Source organism: Manacus vitellinus, unplaced genomic scaffold (genome assembly GCF_001715985.3).
Source record: "Manacus vitellinus isolate BGI_N305 unplaced genomic scaffold, ASM171598v3 scaffold_7_pilon, whole genome shotgun sequence".
Lineage (NCBI taxonomy): Eukaryota > Metazoa > Chordata > Aves > Passeriformes > Pipridae > Manacus > Manacus vitellinus.
The window spans coordinates 21,617,473-21,637,047 of NW_021940813.1; the positions used below are offsets into that span (position 1 = coordinate 21,617,473).

Below are 19,575 nucleotides of genomic sequence, written 5' to 3' on the forward strand. Positions count from 1 at the left end.
AGAAATAAATTGAGTATTGCAAATATTAAAGGGGGGAAAATAGCACTAATATCTTCCCTTCCCCTTTACTAATTTCCTGCATCATGTCTTTCACAAAGCTTGGAAGTAATTGCAATTGTGACAAGCTGGGGATGGTTACAGCGTTGCAGTTTGGTCTCTCTTTTGTAGTTGCAGAAAGTTTTTCTCAGCTCTTTTCCTTGGGGTGACGAGAAAATGAAGAAAAATGATTAAAGAAAAGATAATTTTTGTCTTGCTCTCAGAACCTGAATATTTTTGGGCATAGTCAAATTGTTAACCTGGCCTCAGGGTCTTCTCAGCAAGACTGCCGGAAACATCTTTCTTATGTGGAGGTAACTGGCAGCAGTAGCTTCCAGCTCAGCGTGTTGGAACAGGAATTACTCCCAAGCTACCAGAGGAGTTCAGAGGCTTGCAGGAAGGGGCACAAATGCTTGGGCTTATGGAGCCTCCTGTGTGTGTATTTATGGCTTGTATGTTGGCCATTCCCTGTTGTTTTCTCATTAGTCTTTCTAACCCCCTAGCTGTGGCCAAAGATGAGAGGAATGGTAACCTGGATTCAACCAGTGAGTAGCTGGCAGGGGCCTCTTGGCCATCGGCTGCTCCTGGGCTCTTTCTCCTCCCTCCTTTAACAGGGTGTGAGTCAGCCCTCATGGATCTCTGCCTTTTTCGCTGTGTGAACTGGGAAGATGCCATAGCTCCCCTGTGCAGCATCCATGTAATGCTTCCTTAATTGTGATCAGGTTTAGAGATTGCATTGAACGAAGAGTGCGAGGAGCATCTCTGGAAGTGGGATATTTTCAGAGAGAGCAGATTAGCTAGCAAGGAGTTAGTGGTAAGTATAAATATTTGACAGAGAGGTGGATGTGTATGTACTAGCTTGAACAGTAGAAACACTTGGACAATATGGTTGTCAGAGGAAGCTCTGGAATGGTTTAAGATGTGACCTTGTTCTGGGCACTCATGTGGTGCCTTTCTTAACAAGTATTCCACAATGTGGAGTTTTGCATGACCTCTAAGGGTTGCACTTGAGCCTTACGTTGAATCTGAGTTATCTGTAACTGGATCAGGTGATTTCTCAGTGTGTAATTTTGTGAGCATGGTAGAAGCAAGGTGATTAGCCTAAGTTCAGCATTGCACAAGCACTTCTTGCTCCCAGATCTGAATTCCTCTTGGAAGTAATGGTATTGTATTTTTACGAGACCGTGTCAGAGCTCCTTGCCTTGCTGGAGCTCTGTATGGCTCCAGTTTTGGAGACTTTGTCACAACATGCTTAAGAACTTGATAAACTACTGTGGTTAATGGAAAGTTGCACAGTAGTAGGTGACTTCTTAGAGATGCTTTTCTCTGTGGCATCCTCTTATTAGAGGACATGATGACTGTTGTTTTCTTATCTGAAAAGTAAGGGGCAGAGATGAGAAATTGTTGGTTTGGAAGTGTTCTGGTGTCCGAAAGTTGTTCTTATTTTCTTCTTACTTCCCAGTGAGTTTTGGCTGTTAGAAAGATAATAGGATATTCAGAATGGATATTTCAAATTCTAATGAGAAGGATTGCTGTTCCTCAAAGGAAACCAGTGGATCCCTTCCCACATGCCCTAGTATTTTTTGATATTTAAATGTTCCAGAGAAAAGAGAGTACTTTATCTGGAGCTTGCAGCAGTCTTCTGTGAGATGAAATCTGTGTTGGTAAAGCAGAGTAAAATAATCAGAAGAATGTTCTGCAAGTGTTAGGTTTTTTAAAAAATTATTCTTTAACATAGTTCTTTTTTGTTTGTGGATACAAGGAGCTGAGACATTAATGAAAAAATTTTCCTGAGACCTCAACCAGGGACTGAATTTGCAGCTCCATGTTGTTTTTCCTGTCTGAAAACTGTTAGTGTTTGCTTAGAATAATTATAGTGTTGAGTAGTAGTTTATTCTACTTTGAAGCTTCACTGCCAATGGTGAATGCCTGTATAGATGGAAGGGACTGTAGAATAGCTGCTTATGTTGTCAATTCACAACTTATTTTGCAGCTTTTCCTTAGGCATAGGATATTTGCCGTGTGCTATTCTTGGCATTTTTACTTTAAAGGCAGTTTTCCCCTACAGTTTTCATTTTGGGTGGGAAGACATTTAACTGTACTTTCTTCTGAGGAGCATGACATGCTTTTCAAAACAGGGTCCTAGATACTTGTTGTACCTGATGGATTCTGTTCTGGAAGAATATGAGTCAATATGTATGGTTAAGATGGAACTGACTGCAGATGTATCTTCCACAGAAGTTTGACAAAAGAGACAAAAATGAAAAAGTGATGGTCACAGAACATTTGTTTCTACCTGAGCCCTAAGAAGTTTTGCCATCACAATCATCTTGTACCTGTATCATGTTACTCTGGTTTTGTTCTCTTTCAAAGGAGTTTCAGCTTCCTGAATATAATGCAGTCTTTTCTTAGTCTTTGACTAGAGCTGTCTGACAGCTTGCAGGGCCAAAAAGAGGCCATGGAGAAATCACTGTATAGTTCAACAGCAGTGAAATTTGTTTGGGGAGCACTTAAATATAGAATAATAAACAAAAATAATTTAATGGAAAGCCATATTAGTGTCTACGGTTTAAAGGGCAGATTGCTTGATATAACCTGTGAACAATACCAAACTCTACATGATCAAATTCCATAAGTAGTGTCTTGGAGCATTTTTTTTCTGGCTTTCATCAAATAAAAGATTAATGGTTACTTATCTGCAAGTATCTAATGTTAACAGATTTCTTGAGCTCAAAAATATTTTATGTTTTTGACTTTAGTACTGATGGGCAAGATGGCTAATGGAAATGAAAGACAGTCTAAGAACCTTTTCTCTACCTGCCAAGAAACCTGCTTGCCTCTGGGGTTCAGGATGGTCATTTTAATACATTGGCAGCAATGCCGAAACCAGCATTTTATTTCTACAGTAAACTAACCAAAGAAGAAATAAAGCAAACCTGGCAGCCTTATGCAGTCTAAGGAGATCCTGTGTTTGCTTATTATAAAATGCCTTGTACAAGAGGGATTTGCCCTTAAGGTTCAGAACACTGCATGCAAATTTGGGAAATATAATTCATGGCTCTCAAGATTTAATCAAGATATACAAATGCCCATAAATGCCCATAATAGAGCGCTAGTCTTGAGGAAAATTTTGTAAGGGGTGCCAGTGTCATTCTGTTAGACCAGCTAATCTTTTGGGAGCAAGTGTACCTGTCTGTCTTCTTCTCTCACACCCACCCCTACCATAGCAGTTCATCTGTTAGGTAATGCTTCTTTCCTCTGAGCCTTACATACTTCTTTGGATCATTATGGCTACGATCCTACTACCACTGTGGATTTGGAAAGGTATTTTACCAGATGGCTTGCAAAGATGTATTTGCATAAGGAATATATAGGCTCTGCTGCTGGTGTGGATGGATTTGGCTGGCAACTGTTAATGAATTAGGAATAAATAGTTTTCTAGTACTGAAGAGCTTTATACCAGTCGTATGATGATGTTACAGAAATTAAATCATCCACCTATTCCTTTCAGCCCTTGTTCAAACTGTCATCTTTATTTTATCAAGAACAATATTCTTTGAATTTGCTCTTGACTTTATTCCAACAGAATGTCTTTCTAACCTAGAAGGTATGCTGCCAAACACCTTCAGGATTCTTTGTCATAAACATTTGCCAGAATGTTGGTGTTTTAAAGTTACCATTCTTTGCTTACAGACCACACATTGGAAAGTTTTATTTGGAAGCTGAAATCTCACTGGTGTATTTTTCAAAAGGGAAAAGTTGTACCAGAAATTTGTAGCTTTTAATTGAGATATATATTCCTTCCCCCCACTCTCACTCCATTTTCTCCTTGTTCATGAAACTACTCTGAATATATAGTAGATAATACTTACAGTTAAGTGCAGTGTGTCACTGCAACTTATCTTGTACGTACTGACCTCCAAGACATGACTGTTCCCCGCCACCAGTTTCTGTCCTTTTTCTCATGTGTAAATATGATGATTTTGAAAATCAGAAATCAGTGTTTCTTGCAGTTTGTTTTCAGGTCTTTTATTTTTTTTTTTGCAGGGGGGGATGGGGGGTGAAGGGCTGTCTGTTTTGCGCAGCATATACAATAGAGAAGTACAGCCTGAGCTCCATGATTGGAAGTCCATGTTACCATGTCTTGGAACCTAAGGTAGAAAGAGGCTGTTACTTGACTGTTTACATTACTTTAATAAGAATGGCTTTTTGTGATATGAAGGTTTCTTATGATTCACAATCCTTTGTATTCCCATTGAAGAGAAGCCTTTGAATACTACTTTAAGGGTGTCTTACAAATAGAATGGTGGAAAAGTAGTCTTTTTTTCCTGAGGTCAAGCCACTTCCTCATCTTGTATACCATTCATGTGTGGTGTCATGGTAGGTGAGAAGGTGATGCAGAGAGGCAGGAACATACAGCATTGGACAGGGAGGAACGGCAGTACCAGAAGCTGTTAGTTTTGTTCAGTAAAATATAGTCTCAAACACAAATGTACATGATAGCTTTTGAGATCCTCACATGGTTCCCTGTTCACTTAAACCTTAAACCTTCTTTATCTTTCCATGAGAGTTTATTTCTTGTGATTCTGCCAAGCTTGTTGCATCACCAGTAGTGTAGTATTCTGCTATCACCTTTTGACTAAAGTGACTCCAGTGGCTTTCATTAAATAGGAAGAATGTATCTCCTTATTGGGGTTCATGTTCAAAAGCACCTAATATGGAATAGTTTTAAAAAGACTTAAAAAAAAAAAAAGAAAAAGGTAGCAAGTAACAAAAGTGGATTACAAGTGTATGTCTTTGTCACAAATACTGTAACAAGTAGCTGAGGAATGTGCTAGTATTTCTTTGGCTGCTTCAGGTTTATATTCAGTACTTCTCAAGTAAAAAAAAAATTTGAAATTTTGAATTGGACCATGAATATTTTAATTCCTACTAGTTCTTTTGTATTGCATGCTGGTGTGATACTTTGAACACAGAAATATAGGAGAGTGGGCATGTAGACTCTGGCACAATGGCTCTATCATGAGTGCAGATCCCTTTCTTTGCTGCATGGACCATACATGACGATGTATGGTGTCAGCATACATTCGAATTGTTTCAGTCATGTCTTGGTGATTAGCATATACAAAGCAAGTTACAGTGACATTGTAAATATTAACTAGTTCTTCTGGCTTGGGCTGAGATAGAGTTGATTTTCTTCCTAGAAGCTGGTATAGTGCTGGATTTTGTATTTAGGATGAGAATAATGTTGATAACTCGATGGCTTAGTTGTTGCTGAGCAGTGTCTACACTAAGTCAAGGATTTTTTTAGTTTTTTATGCTACCCTACCAAGGAGAAGATGGTGGGGACAGGGAGTTGGGCACCCTGGACAGCTGACCCCAGCTGACCAAAGGGATATTCTATACCATGTGACATTGTGCTCAGCAATAAAACTGGGGGAGTTGGCTAGGGGCTGTCTGCCTGCTCCTTGGGGACTGACTGGGCAATGGTAAACATTGGCTGATGTGCAGTTGCATTGTGCATCACTTCTTTTGTATATTCTTTTATCGTTGTTATTTTCTCTTCCTTTTCTGTCCTATTGAATTGCCTTTACCTCAACCCATGAGTTTAACCCCCCCTTTTTTTTTTTTTTATTCCTTTCACTGTCTCACTTTGGGGAGGAGTGAGTGAATGGCTGTGTGGTGTTTAGCTGCCTGCTGGGTTAAACCACAACACTGGTATGGATCTGTTCAGAGCAGTTTTGTGAATGAGTTGCTCTGTGGTTTGGGAGAGGCTTCTGTGTAACTGCTTTATTTGTGGTGTTCATCTGGATCTTGAGAATGAAATGAACCTTCATCTGACAATTAAAATGTATTGCACTATTAATTGAGAATGCACAGAAGATTTCAGCATTGCACTCATGCTCAAATACACCAAACTGTTTTCACAAGAGGGTTTCAGTGCTTTTTTGATGGGAGTTAATCATGTGAGGGAAAGTGTGGAAACTAGGAAAACCAGGAGAAAAGGGTGGGTAGAGAGGGCTGAAGGGTTTTGAGCAGAGCTTCAGAGTCCTTGAGGCGTAAAATTCTTATTTGTCAGAGGAGTTCTTACCCTCTGATTTCTTTGGTACTCTCCTGCCCTCCAGCTCTTTATTGTGAAGTACAGTGAGGAAGGGCTTATCTGCTGGTTTTCTGAAGGCTGAGAGCTGTGGGAAGGGGGGCACTTCAGATTAGCCCTGAGCAAGGAGCAAGCTGTGCAGGGTTGGTGGGGATGCCAGGTGTGAAGACAACTCTTAGGAGAACAGGTGAGCTGCTCCATCCTCCTCAGCGAGAGAGCAACAACAGGTACAGTAGAGAGAGGAATGGAGATGGCATCAGGACAGTGTTGCACTTGCTGTGAGGCAAGTGCTGAGCAGTGAAGTGCGTTTCAGAAATCAGGTCTGTGTACATGACAGGACCTGCCTGCCATTTTCCTTCCCGGAGGATGGCTACGGTCTTGTTAGTTGCTGTTGCGGTTTTTAGGAATGCCTTGTGAAGTTGGACTTCAGAGGTCTCAGACTCCTTCTCTACACACACACTTCTCTTTAATAGTTTTGAAGACTTGTAAGAGATTTTTTAAGCTGGCAAACACTGAAAATAGAAATGTAGTTAAAACTTGCACTCTACAACTACACTTGTGTATACTGAACACAGTTACCTTGTTATTAGCTCTCAGCTGATTTCCCAAGTCTGTCTGTGTGACAGAGGGAGAACAAAAGATTACCTCTATACAGAATGGCTTATAGATGGTAGTATACTGTGTGAAGAAAACTTGAGTACCTGGAGACCTAATGATGTAGCATTGTGGTTTTTTTAACATATGCATTTGGACTAAGGTCCTTGGAGCTGAAGCACATCCTGCCATAGGGGAAATGGCAGTGCTCAGTCTCTGCAGAAGCTTGGAAAACTTTCTCCTTTTGTGACAATGACTATGTTGCATCATTTTGACAAAGGATGAATTCTGGCAGAATGTTTGCTTTGAAGATTACCTCAGGACTACACAGAAGAGAGTCCAGCCTCACAAAACAGGCTGCTGTTTTTGTTTACTGTCATCCTGCCAGAATGTTTTGATTTTACTTTGAACTTAAGAGTAAGCGTAATCACTCCAGTTATCTGTAAATGATGCAATATCAAATCTAGGTCTTTTGTGACTTGCTCTGATTTGTTAAGTGCTTCCAGGTTTGCAACTGTTTGCAACTTCTGCTTACACGTAAGTATCTTGGCGTGTGTGGGAAAGGTGATGTGCATTCTGCTGTGGAGAGTAGGTTTCACAGGCTTGATTTTGCAAGATGGTGTTGATGAGAGGAGAAAAGTGCCTTGCTCTAATTGAAAGGAAAAGGAATATTAGAATATGGTGATTTTTCCTTTTCCTTAAGGGGAGTTATCTTAGTGTGCTCAGCTGAATACACAAACAGCTCTAGTACTTGCATGTTTCTGCTTGAGCCCTCTATTTTGCTATAGTTAACTGTGTTTAGATGTTTCATCAGATGCTGGGCTGGTCCTGTCACTATTACTGAGTTTGCCTGTGTGGGAAGCACTATGATTTTTTGACACTACTAGCTTTTTCCAGGTCTTTATGTTTTTCAGGAAATACTGAAAAATTCTAGATAATGGAGAAAATTGTAGTGCTGAAAACGTCAGACTCTTGTTACTGAAAATTTTAGGTGCCTTGAGCTCTGTGCCTCAGTACGCCACCTGTCTGATGAAGCCAGCAGGGTTTAGCTGGTTGGCTAACTTGGGGGCAGGTGAGGAGGGAAACTCAGCTATGTGGGAAGATGATGTGATGTTTCAGTAGGTGGCAGTCCTTCTCTGAATCAGTCCAGGGCCAGTGATGAGCCTGGTGTCAGAGGGAGACAGGGAGAGAGGAAAAAAGAGGGAGCAAAGTCTTTCTGTCAGTGCCATCTTGTGGGCCAAGTGCAAATACCCGAGCCTGAGCACTGGTGTTTGGGAAAGAAGAGGAATATTCCTTCTGTTGCAGGGCCATCTGCGTGTGTGGTGTCCTGAGGTGGCTCTGCCCTGCTGGCAGTCTTTGCTGGGGGAGTGAGAAGAGCCTGTCTGGGCAGCCCAGCAGCAGCTGCCCTCTTTGCCTTTGGGGCCAGCAGGGAGAGGGTGAGACATTCTTCAGGTACCCTTCACTTTCTGAAGGGCTGGGGCTAGAAACTTGTGTTTAGTGGATGAAATCCTGCTTGATTCTTCTCCCCCCAAACTTCAGCTGAAGCCATAGAGTTCTAGTTTTTTGACTGTTGTGTGTTTTGTGCCATGGTGGAGTGTTACCCAATTGGCTGTGCTTCTTTGAATGAGGTAGAGTATTTAGAAATTGTTAAGTAGCAGTTGCTTTTGAGTACAGTTTAGAAAAAAAACCCATTAAACACTGAGCCAAGTCCCTGCTCTGATAAAAAATCCTTGATGCTACTTACTTTACCAGCCCTACAAAAGGTAGCATGCAGTAGTGCAGCTGCCTTAGATGGTGAAATAATAAAGGAAAAAATAAAGGTGCCATGTACTTCCTAGTCATGAAGGGTATCTTCACAGATCCTCTCCTGCTAGTGCTGAGTGATTTTTAATATATAGGGGTATTTTTAATCTGTTCCCGTGCTGTCCACTGTCTTGTTTTCTACCCCCTACCTGTGACTTGTTTTCCTTAAGCAGGAGGGCATAAGAGTGGTTATCAGAGAGAGGACTAGTGGTGGTTAGTGAGAACATGGTGATGACATGCTTAATAGTTTTTTCCAGACATATACTTGTTAAATATCTTGCAAAATTCCTGCCCGATCAAGTCTTTTCCATGTGATGTCCGCTCTTGTTTCACAAGAATCCCTAGGCTGTTTTGCATGATGACTTTAGGAGAGTATTAGCTGGAAGTGCCAGCAAAAGGAGTCCTCCTAGGCTAGTTCTGCTGAAAAACAAACAACGGCCATTACTTTAGTTAAATTATCCCTCTCTTTTTTTTTCCCTCTCGTCTCTCATCTCTCCAAGAAGGGGCCTTAGCTGGTTTGATTCTTTCATGCAGCTCACTCAGTAGGTGAATGGAAGGAGTATGTGAGAGGGGCATTTTTCTTCTAATGGCATTTCCAGTATTGGAACAAATTAAATAGTCGTCAGTTTTGAGAGTGACTTAAGTGTGCTGAGATTTGTCTGAATAGGACTTTGGTCTCTAGGCTGAAAGCACTAACGTGCCTTTTTTTTTTGTTTTGTTTTTTTTTTTTTTTAAATTTTAGGGGCCTGTACTCTGGATGTCCCAGGGCAGGGTTTGAGTGCTGGTTAAAATGTTTGCAAATTGCACACCTGCCTGGCAGTGACTGAACATGGTGGAGCAGGACTTCTGTACACTAGGCAACTTCCTCTGCAGCCAGGAAAATGAAGTTCAAGTGAAACAGCAAAAAGATAATTGATGGTGGGATTATTGGTGGTTCAGTGTAGCATTAACTGGTGGTGAATTTGTGTAATGAAGGCTGCCAATTTAACTTGTTGCTGATGCCAAAGGAGGAAGTCTGCTCCCACCTTTGCTTTGCCCTCCCTTCCATAGCCATTTCATTTTGTGCTGGTTCTCATGTGTGCCAGATGGCTGACTAAATCTTTGCAACTCCAGCCTCTTCCCTCACAGCCCTCCCAAAAGAAGCAAAAGGGAAGGGAAAAAAACCACTCCACCATGGGCAACAGAAAATTGTGCTTCCACTAGTCCACTGCTGATGGCATGGTGAGCCGTGTTGCCTCAGGGCATGGTCTCAGTGCCAGAGCTGATGCTAGGAAGGAGTTAGGAACACCTGTTAGCTGCTGAAATATGCATTCCTGCTCTTCTCTGGATGGAATTGGAGTCCTGCTCCAGTCTTTCAAGCAGAAATTATCTTTGAGAGTCCCATCGATGGACAGTTGGTCAAGCATCTGTCTGTGTAAGGGAGGGAGGAGATGGTTTGGTTGGTGGGGGAGTGGGAGGGGATGTTAGGCTGTGGCAGCTCACTGGTTTAGATTAGTGCTATCTGCAGTGGAAACACCCATAGCCAGGCATCTGCTGATTCTGTGTTTGGCTCTCCTTACAACTCTGGCACCAAGCATGTACTGCCTGAGTATTATTTTTATGTCACCTATGTGAGTTTACACCGTGTTTCATGATTATTTCTGAGAAATACAAGCAGAAAGACCTCTTGCATTATTTTTAGATGATCTGCCAGACTCCCAGTTAACTGCTCGTTACTTCCCTGCCATTCTCTGGGTTAGATTTTTGTTCCAGTATAACTGCCCCCCAGAACTGAATCAGGGTGGATCAGTTGAGTGACTGTGGCACATAGGACATAGTGGAGAAGGGAGCAGTCCGGGACCTCCTCTTTTGATAGCAGCAACTCAACCTAAAATAAATAATCCTTTACTTACTTTTTAACTGGATCAGTCTATTCTTCAAATGTTTTGAGTTCATTCAGTCAGTACAAAGCAAGGGGGAAAGAGTGGGTGGAATTTATCACCCTCCCTCCCACGCAGACTTGTTCACTTAATTAATGAATAAAAATGAGGTAAGAAAAATACAGTTCCTGGTTCTGAAGTCTGTTACCAGAAGGTACCTAGAAGCACTTGGTTTTAAGTCAGCAGAGCAGGCACTCCTACTTGTTAAATTAACAGGTTTTCCATTCAAAACATCTTGAAATGCTTTTTTTTGTGTGTGTGTTCTGTATGTTTATTAGATTCATAGAGTGCCTTCAAAATGTACACTTTAAGTGATGACCATGTTTTGTCTAAAAGCAAGCCTCTGCAGAAATGACAGTCCATCATATTTTGTCAGTTGATCAAATTCTTTGTTCTCGTGTCTGTTAAAGCATTTAAGTATGTTGAGATAGGGTAATTACTTTTTTTACCAGAGATTGATACCAAATGTTTAGGAAAGTGTTTGAACTACAAATATGGAACAGGATGTTAATCTATACTAATCTAATCATTATTTGAATAGGCCATTTAAATCCATCCACCCTGTGGGCTTGTGAGCAGCATAAAGTAAATTACAAGAAAATGCATTTTCACACCCTTTGCTTTAGGCTAGTTCTTCACCCTGGTGTCACATGAACATTTTGCAAAAGATAAATTTCATGGATAAATGCAGCTAAAGTATTTTCTGTACTTGGCAATAAAACTGACAGAACAATTCTTCATTGTTAAAATACAAAGTTGTTGTAATTACCTGACTTTGATATTGTAAACTGCTGATAGTTAAATTGACCACATCTAGGTATTATTTATGGCCTAAGTTAATTAGTTGGCTTGAAGGGCTCAGCAGTTTTGAAGATGCCAGTCAGCTAGTTGGTTTCTTTCCTGCCTGTACTTGCTTACTAAGATGGCTTATCTCCTAATTTTTTTTTTATATTTCTTGCTAGGAGTATCTAATTTTCAGATGTCAATATAGCATTCAAAATTAAGTGAATGAATGTAATTTTATTTATAGCTGTTGTCAGGAAATGCAGAGGAAAATGTAGATGTGCCTTTAGAGCACTCCAAAAAATCTCAAGTCTTGGGAAAGAAGTCTTTGAGATAGAAATGGGAGACTATTGTAACTTAAAATGCTGCAGTCTGTTTTTCTTAGTTGACGCACTCAAGAGCATGTAAGTTGGGGTTGTTTGGCATATGTGTAAATAAATCAGGTTTTGTATTAGTTTAGCTTAAAAGTAGATAAGTGGGATACTTATCTTTGTATTGTAAAAACATTTCAAGACCAGAACAGCCATAGACTACCTTTTGCACACCATGTTTTCTTCAAATCCATTTTTGTTGTGGATGCTACTAAGGCTTTGACCAAGAAAATTGTTATACCAAAACCAAAAAGTATTATTGGACCATTCTGTGTGTGCACTGTAGTAATAGGTAATTGCTCATTTTTTATTTTTTTTTTTTTCCCCCGGAACCTTGCCTAGTACTGGCTGGAAGCCTGTCAGTGCTCTTCCTTTGTTCATTGGATGGTCTCAGACTTTTCTTGGATATGATTTAAGTCTTAGTTTGGAGGCAGAATTAATAGCTGCTGTATGGATGTTCTATGGTGCCTTCCACAATACTTTTTTTGGTTTGGTTTATGAAGGAGCGATATTACCCCTGTTTTACAGTGCTTGAGCTGCAGGCTCAAGTGTCCGTGGTTTGACACAACTCCTCTGGGCCTCAGTTAGAGCTGTGAGTGCAAAACATGATGCAGAGCAGACTGAAGCCAGGCTGTGGTCCTGGGGTAGATTAAACCCATTGCAGCAGTGCAGCGGCACAGGCATCACATATTTGTTGCCTGTCCCTCTTCTGGCATGGATGCTTGGCAGAAGCCAAGGTGAGATGGTGCAGGAAGGTGGACCGGTAGAAGTAACCCTACTGATCTTTCTTTCCTACCAAATCGACTTGCTGTGGGGATCAGGAGGGAGCTGGGACTGGCACAAAGTGGGAGGATAGATTATTGTACAGTGACTATGCAGATCATCTTTAGGTGATCCTAGACTTAAAAAAAGGTGGGTGGAAAAAAAAGCACCCTGTGTCAGCTTGATGATGTGTGGGAAGAGATCTGCCTCTCTCTAACTCAGCCTCTGGACCTGAACTGTCATTTTATCTGCCAGTAGTGGTAGGCTCATGTTTCTTCTTTGTGCTGAGCTGGGAAGAGATGGATGTGTTCTCAACTGTTGTGTTTTCTAAGTGTTGATAGCAGAGGGATAACATTACTTGGCTTCTACACCAAGCTCTTGACAACTGTTTGTTTCTCCTCTCCTATTCTGCCTTTCTTGCTGGCTCCATTTTCCCACTTGGGTTTTGAGTTCTGATCTTCTTTTCTTCATGTTTTCCCTGGTGACTTGCCTCTCTGTTTCCTCTTTTCTGTCATTCCTAGCCTAGCATCAGCTGATTTCTGAGGTCTTGGAGGTCAGTGCTGTCTCTGGTCGAAGAGACAAGTGTTTTTCAGTCTGTTCCAGCTGCTCTGGTGCTGGTCAGACCTTGAAACACAGAGAACCACCCCAGGAAAAAGCTGAATTGACTTAGTCTTCAGCCAGTTCAGGTTGTTACAGCAAGGGGAGTGATCGGCTCAAAAACTAGTGGGAAAATGAGAGTGCAACTTTGTAGCTGACAGTATAGTTAAAGTAACTGGGTTTTCCAAGTGTTTGGTCTGCAGGTCTCTGTAATAGTATGCTTCCTTTCACTTGCTTTTAGCACTGTCTCATGAATCCCAGCTAAAGTTAATTATGGAGGCTTCATTTTATAGTCAACAATAGAAACCTCTCCATAGGATGACCTGTGGTGGGTGGGATGGATGTCTCTCTAGGGATACAAAAGGAGACAGCATGGACCCAGACATCTGAAAAACTATTTCCTAAATTTAGGTGAAGCTTAGTATTGGCAGTGTAATTCTTCCTGTCCCCCTCCCCCCCGAGTTCTATGTCAAGACCTCCAGGAAATGTTCTGCTCTGTGCTTTGCAAGTGGACTTCTCTGTGAATCTCTGACGTGCTCAACCAGTCCTAAGCATGTGTACAGACTAGTTTAAAGAAGAAATAAAACAAAGCTGAATAGTTTTAAGATGGTCAAAATTGTTTGTGTTTCTTTTTTCTTGGGAACAATTTCTGGTACAATTTGAAAAGAAATTTTGATAGAGAGAGTATAAAGCCTTTAAAAATTCTACAAAGGGAGTTAAATTGTTTTGAGGTTTTCTTGGTGTCATTTCTGGTAATGACAAGATAGGGAAGTTCTGATTATGATAAAGTGAAGCATGAGATGTGCACTACATGAAAAGTACTAGTCCAAATGTTTGAAGTTTAGGAAAGCTTAGGAGAAAATAAAGATCTGATAATGGAAAATGTTAACACTGACAGAGCTACTTGGTCCTGCACACTGCTGATCTGCAGTAAAGCTTGTCAGACATCTACTAGTGTCTCTTAAGAGATTTGAAGTGTTGGGGTGATGTTGTACTGCAGTGCTCAGCTGGTCAAGTAGGGTCTTAATGGTTTTACTTCGCTACTGAAAGTCCTGAAAGTGGAATTCTACCTAATTGCTGCCTGTAATTTCTCTCAAGTTTGAGTCTGTTCTTGGTAGTAGTTAGGGCAGATCTCATTAAGGAGTCCTTACTACCTACTGAATACTAATGGTTTCACTAGATATGCTACCCAAGGGAAATAATTATATCTTCATGGCAGTGTCTGCCCTCAGGTAACTGGTGATGCTTGAAGTGAGATACACTGAGGTTTGTTTGAAATAATCATGATTTTAATATTAAGGCAACTTTTTCATCTTTGTGCACTTTTTTTGCTTCTGTAGAATAAGGAGGCTTTGTAGTCCAAAAGAGGAAGCCTTGAGTGCCCTTCCTGCAACTTAATGAAGGACGTGAAATCCCATCATGAAACTCTCTCCTCCTTTGTTTTCCTGCCTCTTAGAAAAGTCTCTCTGAGGGAATTTATGCAAGCAGGTGCAGCCTGTGCACAGGCAGTAAGCTGTGGCTTGTTTGACCATTGGAGAACAGAGGGCACAGCTGCTCACCTGCTCTCTTGGCTTGAAAGAGATTTGGACAGAATGCATTGGCCTGTAGTTGGGATGGCAGGTGGCACTGGGAAGGAGACTGTTTTATGTGGGAAGTCACAATGGTTTTTAGGATTGTGGAAGTGAAATTGTTTGGAAAGCACTAGGATCATGGAGCTTTAGGTGGAGAGTTGCCATGAAGCAGAACTTGAATTGCTTTGGTATGATCCAGACATTGAATTATGACTTAACTCCATTTTAAAAGATGTCATGAAGTTAGAGATTATGGTCTGAATGTCTGTCTGGAAGGAACTGCTTCCGTAGCTAGCAGAAGGTTTTATGGAAACTATTGCTGCAGGCTTTAAGCACAGTCTTCATGGCTGGATTTATTATCTGAGTACCCTAAAACTAGTTATGTAACTGGGCACAAATATGAGGATTATGTACAGTATACATGTGTTGCTTTATCGGGTGTGTTGTTTAGGGTAACATGCCAGTCTGTGCAAGGCAGAGTAAAACAAAGTAAAACAAATTTTGAGTAAAACAAATTTTGCTTGACAGACCGATACAAAACAAGCATTTTCAGTCTGTAAGCATTTTCAGTTTGTCCTTAAAAACAAAAGAGAAGTGCTTTTTAGGAGTTACTTTGTGTCAAATTTGTTTAAAAACTGTATGTTTTCAGAGCTACTGTAGTTACTCCTTAGGTGAAAAAGTCTGTTCACTTGGAATTGTTCTCTGAGAGTTGTGATTTGTTGGAAAACTTCAATATTGTCCTAACTTTTGCTTTTTTAGCTTTGCATTGTGTCTTGCAATGTGTCTGAAAAGGTTTCTCACCTGTAGAACAACATTTTTTTTTTTTTAACCGTAGTCACCTTCTCAATGACATCTTCCATCAAGATAACATTCTAGCAGTACCAACATTTTGAGAGAACCCTCCTGGATGTTTTTAAGCAATTCCACTTTGTTGGAACCATATCTTTGTATTTCTAAATGCTTTTAGAGCATGCTATTGGAAATATTTGCTTAACTTTTTAACCTACTTTTAGAATGGCACATTTTACTCCATTATCCATACAGGATATGATGCCTTTGCCATGTGCAGAGCCACCTTGATGGTGGTTTTGCGTGTACTGAACTCCTTGAGGCCAGATCTTGGTGATCACTGCCCTAGTCACTGCTTTTAATACACGACCTCTTACTTTTCTATTTTGCTGCACTGACATTTTCTATGTTAATAAATCAGTATGCTTTGCAGACTACGTCTTGTAGAAGTTAGGATTCCAGTGCAGCATGACTCTGGAAATAACAGGATATCTACTCTGATCTCAGAGGTAAAGGGTTGAGGTCTTGCGACTGAGGTTACATCAGTGACCTCAGAGGAATTTTACATGGGGTTTTTAGGGAATGTTGTAATGTAAATCATAATCTGAAAAGAGTTTAAATATGCTTTTACTTTGGCTGGTTCTGAGACTTGTGCGAAATGCCAGTGTTACAGCCATTTATGCCTTTATAGGGATGTCCATGATGAATTGTCTTTCTGAGGATGCTGTAACTCCATGGGATTTGATTGGTATCCTTTCATCTTAAAGTGTTATGTAAATGATAGTTTCAGTTTTGAATGCTTCCCTGTAGGGGTTTCAGTTATATTTGAAGCCTCATCCTTAGCTCAGCAAACTTGACTTTGTGGGAGGCTCACAATTTTCTAATACACAGAATATCCATTAGTATCAACTGCTTCAGCTCCATAGTATCAACTGTGAAGAGGGGTCAGTATAATAATCCATAACTTGTTCTTCTAGACTGAGGCTGACTTTTCTGTGATATTTAAATAGCAAAGATTAAGTGGGGAGAAAACTCCCACGTGTTAATATACCATATGCAATTTTAAAAACAAAATGTTACTTCACTTCTGTGCCGTAACTTTAACATATTGGTATAATGGTATTTGGAACTGTTTCTTCTTGCTAATCTCCTTGCTATCATAATTGGTAGCTAATTTTGAAGTAGTGCAAAGTTATGTCGGTGTTTTGGTGGTGCATTTAGTGAGATTAACATTACTGTGTCGGCATCTCTTACGGTGAATAGGGTTTGTTGCACATCTTTTGTTGTAGCTGTAGGTTACCCTTGTCAGGAAATCTCTGTAGTCCACAGTCTTAGACACAGTCCTACCACTTCCCTAGACACATCCCTTGATTCCTTGGTTGCCCTGTGACCAAATCCCACACTTAGAGATGTCTGAGGGGTACACCTGTAGGAGGCGTTGAGTCAGCATTGCACATTGGGGTAACAAGGTGCAGTTAAACTGAACTAGGTAAAATATTTTCTCCATCTTCTCACAGGTAACTTCTGTCATTGTAATATTTTTTGTCTTCCAATGTGACTATTCGATTGCTTAGCTCAGCTTTTAAATCCTGTAATAGTTTTGAGGCAAAGTTTGATGCATGGTTTTGAGAATTTTGGTAATAAACGCTAATTATTGTTACTGAAGCAGTGTTTTACGGAGTGGTTTTTTTTTGGTAGTAGCTAAGTTAGCATAACAATATTTTTTTCCTAACTTGGTTTTGGAGATGAAAAATGTAGAAATAGTTTTACTGTCTTCAGTGATGTAAGGATAGCTATGAAAGTTCAGATCAAAGGTTTGTGTACCTTGTTATCTTGTGAGATACGTGTCTGCAATAGTTACCTGGAAGAAAAGGTAAAAAACCCAAAGCAGTGAAAATACAGTGTGATACCTTTTGTTAAATTTTCTCAGCTTCTGACAGTCCATAGCTGAGGAATTTCGTGAGGAGTCATGGATGTACAGCTGTATATTTAACAGCTCAGTGGACCTCCTTCTATGTCTTTTTTTTTGAATATCTTTCTAAAGATACTTTGAGCTCTCTTTACCTTCACATCCTAGGGCAGTAAGTTCCATGTGTAAATTATGCATTTTATAAAAACTTGCTTTTGTTTGTTCAACTGCTGCAGCTGGTGGTAGTGGGTGACTTTGTTTTTGCGTTATGGATTTTCTCCGTGCATAAGTGACTTTGTACGGCACTAGTGTACTGTGTTATATCCCATCTCTCCATGATGAACAATTTTAGTTTATTTGCTCTTTCCTCATATGAAAATCATTGCGTTAATTTAGTTGGTTTAAACAGCTTACATTTTTGTACCCTTTCTTGTTTTATAGTATTATGGTGGACCACAACTGCTCCAAAATACACAGCTACAAAATACTATGGAAATAATAAAAAACATGTGGGTTTTGCCTCTGTCTCATCTAATTTTCCAACATTATTTTTCTTGGACTTCGTGACTTGGCTGATGCTTGCTCTGAAGTTGTTAGCTGCCTGTTGTCTTTTACTTGTCAGTGTGAATAGCTAATTTAGAACTCATTTTTGTGCAAGTTTAATCATGAAGTTTTGGGGGTTTTTTATTATTTTGTCTTAGGGTAGGTTTTGCATTTGTTGGCACTTAAATGTTTGGTCATCCACATACAATGGTATAGTAGCTGTTTTCCGTGACTTCAAGTTTTGACTACTGTGAATATCTTTGTATCCTCAAAAAATTTCTCTCTTCGTGCCCCTTGTGAAATTGCATATACATTGTGTTGAGTAGTGTGGATCCTAAGTTGGATATGTGTAACTTTTGATACTCCCTTCATAGTGAAAACCATCTTAAATTACCTTTGTTTAAACAAAACCATCCCTTGTTGTGTTGTGTTTTCAAAGGATATTCAGTTATGATGTATTAACTGGACTACCCTATGTTTAGCTAATTGCTTCAAGGAGCATAGAATCATTTTGGAAAAGTTACTTCCTTCCACCAAAGCAATGTTAATTCTTTTGTATTTCCCTATTTATGCAGACCCTACCAGTTCTGTCCTTTGCTGCAGCTTTTATCAATTTACTAGGCTTTGGCATTGGCTTTACTAGTCCTTAGATCTCTGGATCGCTTCCCTTCTTTCCTTCTTTCATCTTTACAGGTTTAGTTCGTGTTTTGCTACCTTCCATTCCTCTACTTCCGAGACTGTGCCAAGTACTGTGTTGCATGCTGTAGTTAAAATTTCAGTTTAGTATCTGCATTTTTGCTGACAGGTGTCATGGAGTCCTGGCAAATCACAAAGATGCTGTGCTTGGTCATTCTGACTGTTCTGAGAATTGTAGCATCAAGATGAATTATATTTATAGCAATGCACAGGAGAAATGCTGTATTTAAAGGAAAAGGAATAGTCTGCCATTTCAAGACTTAACAGAAGTTGTTACAAGAAAAACAAGGCATGGAGTCCATGTGAGGTGCAGGTAAAGGTATTGATTCTTCTGTCAACAGAAGAGATGAGTATCTGAGGTTGACAGGGTCTTGATGATGAGCAGCATGGAGAAAGTGGGAAGGTTGTTTTCTGTGTCTTCTTGTACAGGAGTTAAGGGTTACTCAGAATAAAACAAGCAATTGGCAAGGTTATAACAAATGAAAGGAAGTGATTCTTCACCCGGTAACTGAGCTGTGCAAATAATTTCTGTGGGTTTTTCTAAAAGTTGAAATTGCGTAAGTTACAGAATTGACTAGAGAAGTCTGAAAAATCCATTTAAGACCTTTAGATGCAGACAGTTCCTGAGACAAATTGTTGGAAGAACATCTTGGTTAAGTGTTACTATGTAATATTTGCCTTTTATATCCTTCCTTATTGGCAACTCTGAGATACAGGGTTTGGGGCTGGATAGGCTGTCATCGATTTTTCTTAAGTGCTAGTCCTGATGCCACAGATGGCATCCCTAGATGCTGCTTGGAGGAGTGTATGGCCCTCTGCTAGAAATTCTTCTTGAGGAGCAGCAGTTACATTAGCAAAAGCCCTCCCACTGAAACAATCTTTGCCAGTCACTGAACTGTTATAACTTGTAAAAGGATGAGGTAGCATACCTGTGTCTTCAGAAGGTCCCAAGCTGTGCTGCCTGTGGACAGACACATTCCTGATCATAAAGGGCATCAGTTGCCACCGTCCTGGACTCCTCAGCATTGGCTGGCTGCCTTCAGGTGATAGGAATAGGCTCTGTCTGTATGGTTACCGTTGATCAGATGGTGGCCAAGGCTTGCTC

At 40.3% G+C, this 19,575-nt stretch overlaps 1 protein-coding gene across 3 annotated transcripts in view; it reads left to right on the forward strand.

Moving 5' to 3' along the window:
- The first annotated feature begins 778 nt into the window (after positions 1–778).
- The window catches only part of ARHGEF7 (Rho guanine nucleotide exchange factor 7), a 108,374-nt gene continuing 89,577 nt past the window's right edge, over positions 779–19,575 (forward strand). Inside the window, exon 1 of one of the 3 annotated variants that reach the window (XR_003916323.1) lies at positions 779–850. The gene's annotated coding sequence lies outside the window, so the exon portion shown is untranslated. The remainder of the gene's footprint in view (positions 851–19,575) is intronic. The other 2 variants (XM_018084135.2, XM_018084137.2) reach the window with 2 other exon arrangements.